The sequence below is a fragment of the Arachis stenosperma genome, chromosome 3 (genome assembly GCF_014773155.1).
Source record: "Arachis stenosperma cultivar V10309 chromosome 3, arast.V10309.gnm1.PFL2, whole genome shotgun sequence".
Taxonomy (NCBI): Eukaryota; Viridiplantae; Streptophyta; class Magnoliopsida; order Fabales; family Fabaceae; genus Arachis; species Arachis stenosperma.
The window spans coordinates 83,104,965-83,117,487 of NC_080379.1; the positions used below are offsets into that span (position 1 = coordinate 83,104,965).

Genomic DNA, 12,523 nt, shown 5'->3' on the forward strand with positions numbered 1-12,523 from the left:
TTGAAGCAAAAGCTAAGAGAAGCTAAGGCACAACTCTCTGTAGAGGACCTAACAGAAATCTTCAAAGAAGAAGAACCCATGGCAGCCAAAAACAACAACAATGCCATTAATGCAAGGAAGGTGCTGGGTGACTTTACTACACCTACTCCCGACTTCTATGGGAGAAGCATCTCTATCCCTGCCATTGGAGCAAACAACTTTGAGCTTAAGCCTCAATTTGTTTCTCTAATGCAACAGAATTGCAAGTTCCATGGACTTCCATTGGAAGATCCTCATCAGTTCTTAGCTGAATTCTTGCAAATCTGTGACACTGTCAAGACTAATGGGGTTGACCCTGAGGTCTACAGACTTATGCTATTCCCTTTTGCTGTAAGAGACAGAGCCAGGACATGGTTGGACTCACAACCTAAAGAAAGCCTGAACTCTTGGGAAAAGCTAGTCAATGCCTTCTTGGCAAAGTTCTTTCCACCTCAAAAATTGAGTAAGCTTAGAGTGGAAGTCCAAACCTTCAGACAGAAGGATGGAGAATCCCTCTATGAAGCTTGGGAAAGATACAAACAATTGATCAGAAAATGTCCTTCTGACATGCTTTCTGAATGGAGCATCATAGGTATTTTCTATGATGGTCTCTCTGAACTATCCAAGATGTCTTTGGATAGCTCTGCTGGAGGATCTCTTCATCTGAAGAAGACGCCTACAGAAGCTCAAGAACTAATTGAAATGGTTGTAAATAACCAATTCATGTACACTTCTGAAAGGAATCGTGTGAACAATAGGACAAATCAGAAGAAAGGAGTTCTTGAGATTGATACTCTGAATGCCATATTGGCTCAGAACAAGATATTGACTCAACAAGTCCATTTGATTTCTCAAAGTCTGTCTGGAATGCAAAATGCACCAAACAGTACTAAGGATGCTTCATCTGAAGAAGAAGCTTATGATCCTGAGAACCCTTCAATGGAAGAGGTGAATTACATGGGAGAACCCTATGGAAACACCTATAATTCTTCATGGAGAAATCATCCAAATTTCTCATGGAAGGATCAAGAGAGACCTCAACAAGGTTTCAATAACAATAATGGTGGAAGAAATAGGTTTAGCAATAGCAAGCCTTTTCCATCATCTTCTCAGCAACAGACAGAGAATTCTAAGCAGGGCCACTCTGACTTAGCAACCATGGTCTCTGATCTAATCAAAACCACTCAAAGTTTCATGACTGAAACAAGGTCCTCCATTAGAAACTTGGAGGCACAAGTGGGACAGCTGAGCAAGAAAATTACTGAACTCCCTCCTAGTACTCTTCCAAGCAATACAGAAAAAAATCCAAAAGGAGAGTGCAAGGCCATCAACATGGCCGAATGTGGAGAGGAGGAAGAGGCAGTGAACGCCACTGAGGAAGACCTCAATGGACGTCCACTGGCCTCCACTGAGTTCCCCAATGAGGAACCATGGGAATCTGAGGCTCAAAATGAGACCATAGAGATTCCATTGGACTTACTTCTGCCTTTCATGAGCTTTGATGAGTATTCTTCCTCTGAAGAGGATGAGTATGTCACTGAAGAGCAAGTTGCTAAATACCTTGGTGCAATCATGAAGCTAAATGACAAGTTATTTGGTAAAGAGACTTGGGAGAACGAACCTCCTTTGCTCACCAAAGAACTGGATGACTTGTCTAGGCAGAAATTACCTCAAAAGAGACAAGATCCTGGGAAGTTTTCAATACCTTGTACCATAGGCACCATGACCTTCAAGAAGGCTCTGTGTGACTTAGGGTCAAGTGTAAACCTCATGCCTCTCTCTGTAATGGAGAAGCTAGGGATCTTTGAGGTGCAAGCTGCAAGAATCTCACTAGAGATGGCAGACAATTCAAGAAAACAAGCTTATGGACTTGTAGAGGATATTCTGGTGAAAATTGAAGACCATTACATCCCTACTGATTTCATAATCCTAGAGACTGGGAAATGCATGGATGATGTAACGACCCAACTTCTAGAACGTCATGATCGTACTAAAAGTAAGGCGTTACCAACCTGCTTTCCTTTATTAACTATTTACTATTGAGCCTCTAGTTCGATATCGCGATTCAATTTTAGTAAAAATACCAGAAAATTTTGTTTTTGATAATTAAAATCATATAGCAAACATCACCAAGTAATAATAATCACATAATTATTAATAATAATATCTGTCATACAAAAGATTTCCAATAAAACTTAGATACAAATCCTATCCCTCTGTGTAAAATAAAAAAAACTAAAGCTACAAAAGAGAGGGAATTCTATGAAAGCAAATTAACTCATAAATAAATTCTATAATCGCCCACAGCTTCAAACTGTATCTTCGAACCTGTGTCACTGAAAGCGTGGAAGAATTTTGGGGTGAGAACAAACCACACGTTCTCAGTAGGGAATGGGAATGCCGTAAAAGTAATGATTAACATGCAAATAATTAACTTTGCTTAATAATCCATCTTTGTCAAACCCTTTGAAATACTTGTCAATCTAACTTTAGTTAAATAATTACTTTCTTTGAATTTCTAAACCCAAAACTGATCTCAGTTGCAAAACTTGTCATATTAAATACCTTTCAGCCACATAATTGATTCAAAGTCATAACAACAGATATTAATCATCTCTATCCATTCACAAACTACTAGCACAGGTAAGAAACTCAATTCAACACATAAACAAATCACAATAAGACAAACAACACAATCACAAACAAGTAATACAAGCAATACAACCAAATGCAAATACACAACTAATATGATGCATGTCTGTCCTAAGCAGGCCATGAGCTCATGTGTCGGTTTACACCCTGCAGCCCGACATTACCTAGGAACAAGTCCCAGATATGGCTTCCCTTTGTGTCCTTAGTGCATATGTGTCGGTGGTAAAAATACCACTCTTTCGTGACTACCGGCAGTCGGCGCAAAGCCCGGCCCCATAATATACGCACAAGGGGAAACAGTGATCCTCAGTTCGTGGGCGTCCCCGAGATCAATTCACAACAATAAAACAGAGATCTTCAGTTCGTGGGTTATTCCCCGAGATTAATACACAACAATAAAACAGAGATCTTCAGTTCGTGGGTTATTCCCCGAGATCAATACACAATAACATAGTGATCTTCAGTTCGTGGGTTATACCCGAGATCAGCATACAACGATTCATGAGTTATTCCCGTAATCAATGATTATCAGTCCGTGGGTTTTTCCCGCTTATAAAACAAATAACAATTTATGGGTTTCCCCGAAATCAATGATCATTCAGTTCGTGGGTACTTCCCGAATTCAACCAATTATCAGTTCATGGGTGTCCCCCGTAGTTAAACAACTAACAGTTCGTGGGGTATTCCCGCCTTTTATCGTTTTTCGTTATCCTTTCTCAGCCTCAACAATCCACAAATCAATCTTCATTTCCTCTTTCCCTTTGAATCCTTAACACATATTCCTAAACCTTTCTTAACTTTCTCAAGCATTTGTCTTAATCCTCATTTCAGTTCATAATCTCTACTTTGGCAATCTTGGGTCAAGCCAACTTTAAAACAACTTTTCAATCTAATTTTCTATCAAAAGGCTCAAGAAAATTATTTATTTTAAATTCATTAAACTCCTTTCAAAACATAACCTCTCACTAGAGGTAATCAAATAAAACTCTTTCTCAAGTAAAACCTCAGATTTTACAAAATTCCGGCAGCACTTCCCCTAAAACTCGTACTCAACCACCCTTACGGGTTCCCTCTTTCTCAACAATTCAACAATCCTTTCTCAACGATCATCAAATACAAGATTCTCAGGCAATCAGAAAATCCACAATTCGCAATTTTCACATAATCCAACAATCTGATTTTCATCTCATCAATTCGTAACTAACTTTCATTTATCATAAGATTCTTTCAAAAATAAACTCAATAAACTAGTATTCCAAGAAACTTGGTGTTGAGGTAATTTGGTCACAATAAAAACTTGTACCATCTCTCTTAAAATTCTGTTATTGCTTCCTAAGAAAATGCAGAAAAACAGCAGCAAGTAGTAAGTTTGGTAAATTCCTTAAAAATCCAGTTTTCACCCAATGCCTTTCAAAATTCACGATCTCAAACAAGACTCTTTTAGCTTTTTATTGAATCAAATTCCAGATTAATACCATGTCATATGAAAAAGTTATGAAGTGAGAAACACAGCCAGGCCTTTTAGAATTCGGTTTCCAAAATCCAGTGAGTTATCCATACTCTTTTCAACATATCTACTTGGTTAATTAGGATATTGGCATGAAATTTAAAATGAAGATTGTGGACACAGGAAGCTTGAAAATGCCGTTGGTTTCAGCTAAAATACTTACCAGAATTGAAAGTTAAGTGAGTTGGAAGTTGGTGCTTCTGCAGTAAAGAAACAGAATTTTCTGCAGAAACCATCAATCTTCAAAAATTCATTTCTCCCAAAATACTCATCAATAAATTCTGAATTTTTTATGAGATGCTCAAAACACAGTAAAGTTTCATACAAAAATAGTTTCATTCAAGTATATGATCCGGGATGCTCCCAGAAATTAATTCTTTCTACTGTCAGGTATGCAGAAATTCTGCCTAAAGCATTTTCAACAACCTTACTTATCAAAAACCACATTTGGACTTATAACCCTTCCGAAATCACACGTTTAACCTCTTTCCAGTTATTCAAAATTGTCTTCATTGCCAACACAGCCCAAGAGCCCAGAATCAATAATTCACACGATGTCAAGTGCTTAAGCATCATCAAACCTTTTCTTTTCTACACTATGTCAAGCATAATTTTCCATATACACTCATCATCATTCAAACACACAATAACTCGTCAATTCACACCAGCAAGCTCAGCAACAAAAGTAACACCATTTATTCTATCCCTTACAACATTCAGTACGCACAATCATCAAATCAATCACCAACTACAGTTATAATTCAACTCAATTCCATTCATAACAGAGAAAACAATATCAATTACAACTTCAAACACTCACAACAAAGCCCAAAGACATTCGCAGCCTTAACCTGAATTCAATAATCCAGTTGAAGCACTAACACATCATCAAACTCACTCCAAATTTTACAACCTCAACCATCATCACAATAATCCCAAACCAAACACAAATCTAACTCAGCTCATCAATTATTATTACAACAACTTTTCAATAGTTAACTCATCAAATTTCAATTTAACAAGTATTATCAAATGAATCACCATTCACAGCCACATTTGATTCCAGTCACAGCTCAAAATATTCACAACAACTAACAAATTTTCAAATGCATTTCAGGTCATTCATGACAATTAAGAAATTCTAAACCATTGTTAACCATTTGCACTTATTCAAATAACTTGGTGGGCATTCTAAATTAAAAACGTTAAATCCCCTACCTCAATGTCGCATTAACAACGGAATCAAACCAACCAGCAGCCCTGGTGATGTTTTTCCTATGAGTTCCCTTCCTCTAGCAACAACACAGCAGCTCGGAACCTACGTAGCAGCATCAGAATCATCAAGGACAGCTCCAACATTGGTTCCTAGCGACTCCAACGGCAATACCCACTGCGGCAAAGATTCAGGTAACTGTGAAAATCAAAAGCAGAGGAAGAACAGAGGACAACCATGAGCAAGGAAAAGGATGAATTACGTCAGAGTCAAAACAGTAACTTCGGCGACCCTCACCGGCAAGAATAGAACCGACGTAACTTCAAGGGGCTGAGATAGCAAACCCTAAGAAACAGAAACGGAATTTTCGAGTAGCAGCAGCGGTGGAACCTTCTTCCCTTTGTTGATCGCGTGTTCTTCCTCTCGCATAGGTCACAGCGGCGATTTACAAGCCCAACGACAGTGACTGTGACAGCGACGAGCGGCTTCTTCCTCGCGGTGTCTGGCTCTCTCTCCGCGCTTGACGGCGTTCGGTGGCAATAGAGGCATGGCGGCGACGCAGCAAAGGTTCCCTCCTCTGGTTCCTTCCGCGACGGCATGGCTTCGACGGCGTGGCTTCGACGGCGATGCTCTCCACAGCTCCACGAACGGCTGACAGGAGGCACTGCAGCGCAGCAAGGCTGGGCAACGCTGGCGATGGTGGCGTGGGATCCTTGAGTGCGACAGTCCGGCGGTCACGGCGGCGGTGGGGCAGCAGCTCTTCCCTCTCTCTTTCCTCTCTGTTTCGCTGCTGTGTGTGAATGTTACGTTGAAGGAAGGTGAGGGTAAAGCTATGGCTGTGTAGGGTTAGGAATTGGAGAAATTAGGGTTCTGAATTAATTTTGGGAATTAAAGTTAGAAATTAAGATTTTATAAAGTAATATGGATAGATATGAATAGATATTTTTATAAAATTGAAGAATAGAGTAATTTTAAAATCAAATATACTCTCTTAAAAAATATTTAGGAACATTATTTATCAACATATTGCTAAGTTAAATTAATTATTTCTAATTTACATTATAAAATGAACAAGTTAATTATATTTTGTAAAGTACAATTTAAATTCCAATATCAATTTTCTAGATTAAATCATACAAATCTCTATTAGTTTTCTATCTCTGAAACTTTAATTTCAATTTATAAAATAACCAATTATAATAAAAATTGTACATAAATATTAATTGACTTAAACTTAAAGTATTTATAAATATCAATCTAATCATTTCTAATAAAATAATTTCTAGGAGTTCAAATTAATAACATAATTCATTCAAAATAGGATTTATTTAAATTAAATTATACAATTCTTTCATATTTTTCAATAACCAAAATTATAATTTCAATTATATCAAATATCTAATAAAGATTATATAAAAATTCTAATTAATTTAAACTCCAATTATGATGAAACTCCATTTAATTACCTTTAGTAAAATAATTTTCTTAAAATAAAATTATCAACAAATAAAATAAATCTCCAATAACTAATTATCTAATTTTCAAAAACTAGGGTTGTTACAGATGAATCCATCATCCTTGGCAGACCCTTCCTAGCCACAACTAAGGCTGTGATTGATGTTGATGGAGGTGAACTGATCATTCAAGTGAATGAAGAATCCTTTGTGTTTAAGGCTCAAGGATATCCCTCTGTCACCATGGAGAGGAAGCATGAAGAGCTTCTCTCAAATCAGAGTCAAACAGAGCCCCCACAGTCAAACTCTAAGATTGGTGTTGGGAGGCCACAACCAAACTCTAAGTTTGGTGTTGAACCCCCACATTCAAACTCTAAGTTTGGTGTTGGGAGGTTCCAACATTGCTCTGAGTATCTGTAAGGCTCCATGAGAGCCCTCTGTCAAGCTACTGACATTAAAGAAGCGCTTGTTGGGAGGCAACCCAATGTTATATTCTATCTATTTCCTTTTGTTATTTTATGTTTTTTGTAGGTTGATGATCATAAGAAGTCACAAAATCAATTGAAAAAGCAAAAACAGAATGAAAAACAGGAAGAAAAATAGCACACCCTGGAGGAAGAACCTACTGGCGTTTAAATGCCAGTAAGGCTAGCAGATGGGCGTTTAACGCCCAGTCTGGCACCATTCTGGGCGTTTAACGCCAGAAAGGGGCACCAGACTGGCGTTAAACGCCAGGAAAGGGCAAGAACCTGGCGTTAAACACCAGAAATGGGCACCAGCCCGGCGTTTAACGCCAGAATTGGCTCAAAACGTGATTTTGCATGCCATTTGGTGCAGGGATGACTTTTCCTTGACACCACAGGATCTGTGGACCCCACAGGATCCCCACCAACCCCACCACTCTCTCTCTTCTTCACCCATTCACCAATCACCTCAACACCTCTTTCCCAAAAACCCTTCACCTATCAAATCTCATCTTTCTCTTCACCACTCACATCCATCCTTCATAAAACCCCACCTACCTCACCCTTCAAATTCAAACCACTTCCCCTCCCAAACCCACCCTTACATGACCGAACCATGAGCCCCTCCTCTCCTATATAAACGCTTCTTCACCCCTTCATTTTCACACAACCTAAACACCACTTCTCACCCTCTTTGGCCGAACACAAAAGCCATTTCCCTCCTCCTCATTTCTTCTTCTTCTACTCTTTTCTTTCTTCTTTTGCTCGAGGACGAGCAAACCTTTTAAGTTTGGTGTGGTAAAAGCGTTGCTTTTTCGTTTTTCCATAACCATTTATGGCATCCAAGGCCGGAGAAACCTCTAGAAAGAGGAAAGGGAAGGCAAAAGCTTCCACCTCCGAGTCATGGGAGATGGAGAGATTCATCTCAAAGGTGCATCAAGACCACTTCTATGAAGTCGTGGCCTTGAAGAAAGTGATCCCCAAGGTCCCTTTCAAACTCAAAAAAGGGTCAACTTTGATCAAAGGTTGGACCAAGTCCTCACAGACATTTGTGAAGAGGGCACTCAATGGAAGAAGAGATTCAAAAGGAAAGCCGGTTCAACTGAGAAGGCATGACCTCAAGCCCATCACTAAAAAAAGGATGGAGCAAACAAGAGACCCCACTCATCATGAAATCCCTGAGATGCCTCAAGGGATGCACTTTCCTCCACAAGACTATTGGGAGCAAATTAACACCTCCCTAGGAGAATTGAGTTCCAACATACGACAACTAAGGGTGGAGCACCAAGAACATTCTATCCTCCTCCATGAAATTAGAGGAGATCAAAGAATCATGAGAGAGGAGCTCAAGCACTCCATAAGACCTTCAAGAGGAAGAACAAGCCGCCATCACTAAGGTGGACCCGTTCTTTAATCTCCTTGTTCTTTATTTTCTTGTTTTTCGAATTTTTATGCTTATGTTTGTCCGTGTTTGTGTCTTATGATCATTAGTGTCTTAGTGTCTATGCCTTAAAGTTATGAATGTCCTATGAATCCATCACCTTTCTTAAATGAAAAACTATTTTTAATCACAAAAGAACAAGAAGTACAGGATTTCGAATTCATCTTTAAAACTAGCTTAATTAGTTTGATGTGGTGACAATACTTTTTGTTTTCTGAATGTATGCTTGAACAGTGCATATGTCTTTTGAATTTGTTGTTCATGAATGTTAAAATTGTTGGCTCTTGAAAGAACGATGAAAAAGGAGACATGTTATTGAGGATCTGAAAAATCATAAAAATGATTCTTGAAGCAAGAAAAAGCAGTGAATACAAAAAAAAAGAGAGAAGAAGAAGCGAAAAAAAAACGAAAAAAAAGGGAGAAAGAGAAAAAGAAAGAAAAAGAAAGAAATAAAGTTGTGATCCAAGGCAAAAAGAGTGTGCTTAAGAACCCTGGACACCTCTAATTGGGGACTCTAGCAAAGCTGAGTCACAATCTGAAAAGGTTCACCCAATTATGTGTCTGTGGCATATATGTATCCGGTGGTAATACTGAAAAACAGAGTGCTTTGGGCCACGGCCAAGACTCAATAAGTAGCTGTGTTCAAGAATCATCATACTTAACTAAGAGAATCAATAACACTATCTGGATTCTGAGTTCCTAAAGAAGCCAATCATTCTGAATTTCAAAGGATAAAGTGAGATGCCAAAACTGTTCGGAGGCAAAAAGCTACCAGTCCCGCTCATCTAATTTGGAGCTAAGTTTCATTGATGATTTGGAGTCTATAGTATATTCTCTTCTTTTTATCTTAGTTGATTTTCAGTTGCTTGAGGACAAGCAACAATTTAAGTTTGGTGTTGTGATGAGCGAATAATTTGTACGCTTTTTGGCATTGTTTTTAGTATGTTTTTAGTATGAATTGGTTAGTTTTTAGTATATTTTTATTAGTTTTTAATTAAAATTCACTTTTCTGGACTTTACTATGAGTTTGTGTGTTTTTCTGTGATTTCAGGTATTTTCTGGCTGAAATTGAGGGAAAAAATCTGATTCAGAGACTGAAAAGGACTGCAGATGCTGTTGGATTCTGACCTCGCTGCACTCGAAGTGGATTTTCTGGAGCTACAGAAGCCCAATTGGCGCGCTCTCAACGCCGTTGGAAAGTAGACATCCTGGGCTTTCCAGCAATATATGATAGTCCATACTTTGCCCAAGATTTGATGGTCTAAACCGGCGTTCAAAGTCACCTTCAGAATTCCCAGTGTTAAACGCCGGTACTGGCACCAAAATGGGAGTTAAACGCCCAAACTGGCATAAAAGCTGGCGTTTAACTCCAAGAAGAGTCTCTACACGAAAAATGCTTCATTGCTCAGCCCAAGCACACACCAAGTGGGCCCAGAAGTGGATTTTTATGTCATTTACTCATATTTGTAATTCCTAAGCTACTAGTTCCCTATAAGTAGGACCTTTTACTATTGTATTTTCATCTTGGTTCTTCTGGTTCCCTCTCTGGGGCCGAAACCAATGATCACTCTTGTTCTTATGTATTTTCAACGGTGGAGTTTCTACACACCATAGATTAAGGTGTGGAGCTCTGCTGTACCTCGAGTATTAATGCAATTACTATTGTTCTTCTATTCAATTCTGCTTGTTCTTGTTCCAAGATATCACTTGTTCTTCAACTTGATGAATGTGATGATCCGTGACACTCATCATCATTCTCACCTATGAACGTGTGACTGACAACCACCTCCGTTCTACCTTAGATTGGGTGGATATCTCTTGGATTCTTTAACCGGAATCTTCGTGGTATAAGCTAGAACTGATGGCGGCATTCAAGAGAATCCGGAAGGTCTAAACCTTGTCTGTGGTATTCTGAGTAGGATTCAATGATTGAATGACTGTGACGTTCTTCAAACTCCTGAGGGCGGGGCGTTAGTGACAGACGCAAAAGAATCACTGGATTCTATTCCGGCCTGATTGAGAACCGACAGATGGATAGCCGTGCCGTGACAGGGTGCGTTGAACATTTCCACTGAGAGGATGGGAGGTAGCCACTGACAACGGTGAAACCCTTGCATACAGCTTGCCATGGAAAGGAGTAAGAAGGATTGGATGAAGACAGTAGGAAAGCAGAGAGACGGAAGGGACAAAGAATCTCCATTCGCTTATCTGAAGCTCTCACCAATGATATACATAAGTATCTCTATCTTTATCTTTATGTTTTATTCATCATCTATACCCATTTGAGTCTGCCTGACTAAGATTTACAAGGTGACCATAGCTTGCTTCATACCAACAATCTCCGTGGGATCGACCCTTACTCGCGTAAGGTTTATTACTTGGACGACCCAGTGCACTTGCTAGTTAGTTGTGCGAAGTTGTAGTGATCACAATTTCGTGCACCAAAACACCAGCTAGGGTGCCTGGCTGGGCGTTTAACGCCCAAAAGGGTAGTGCTTTGGGCGTTAAATGCCAGAATGTGCACCATTCTGGGCGTTTAACGCTAGGATGGCACAAGAGGGAAGATTCTGTTTTTAACTCAAATTTTTTTCAAGTTTTCAAAATCAAATCTTTTTCAAATCATATCTTTTCAATCAAATCTTTTTCAAAATCAATTTCTTTCCATTTTCAAAACTACTTGCTATCAATTAATGATTTAATTCAACATTTCAAGTATGTTGCCTTTTCTGTTGAGAAAGGTTTAATGTTTGAATCATATCTTTTCTTGTTAGCCAAGTCATTAATTTTTTTTAAAATCAAATCTTTTTAAATTGTTTTTCAAACCATATCTTCTCAATCACATCTTTTTAAAACCATAACTTTTCAATCATATCTTCTTAATCACATCTTTTTCAAAATAGTTTTCAATCATATCTTTTTTATTTCTAATTTCAAAATCTTTTTCAAAAATCACTTGATTTTTTTTCCACTCTTAGTTTCCGAAAATCAATTAGTATTTTTCAAAATGTTTTTAAAATCTTTTACTTTGTTTTCGAAAATTTCTTCCCCTCTTCTCACATCCTTCTATTTATGGACTAACACTATTCCTTAATGCACAATTCGAATTCCATCTTTTTTGATAAGTTCGAATTCTCTACTTCTTCCTTCTATTTTTCTTTTCCTCTGACACCTCAAGGAATCTTTATACTGTGACATAGAGGATTCCATATTTTCTTGTTCTCTTCTTTTTCATATGAGTAGGAGCAAAGACAAAAGCATTCTTGTTGAGGCTGACCCTAAACCTGAAAGGACCTTGAAGCGAAAGCTAAGAGAAGCTAAGGCACAACTCTCTGTAGAGGACCTAACAGAAATCTTCAAAGAAGAAGAACCTATGGCAGCCAAAAACAACAACAATGCCCACAATGCAAGGAAGGTGCTGGGTGACTTTACTGCACCTACTCCCGACTTCTATGGGAGAAGCATCTCTATCCCTGCCATTGGAGCAAACAACTTTGAGCTTAAGCCTCAATTAGTTTCTCTAATGCAACAGAATTGCAAGTTCCATGGACTTCCATTGGAAGATCCTCATCAGTTTTTAGCTGAATTCTTGCAAATCTGTGACACTGTCAAGACTAATGGGGTTGACCCTGAGGTCTACAGACTTATGCTATTCCCTTTTTCTATAAGAGACAGAGCTAGGATATGGTTGGATTCCCAACCTAAAGAAAGCCTGAACTCTTGGGAAAAGCTAGTCAATGCCTTCTTGGCAAAGTTCTTTCCACCTCAAAATTGAGT

The 12,523-nt window shown here is 38.6% G+C and overlaps 1 non-coding gene across 1 annotated transcript; it reads right to left on the reverse strand.

The window, feature by feature from the left end:
- Positions 1-483: 483 nt before the first annotated feature.
- Positions 484-591, reverse strand: LOC130972645 (small nucleolar RNA R71). Its single transcript, XR_009083809.1, has one exon. It is a non-coding gene; the product is annotated as a small nucleolar RNA R71 (small nucleolar RNA).
- Between the last annotated feature and the right edge of the window lie 11,932 nt (positions 592-12,523).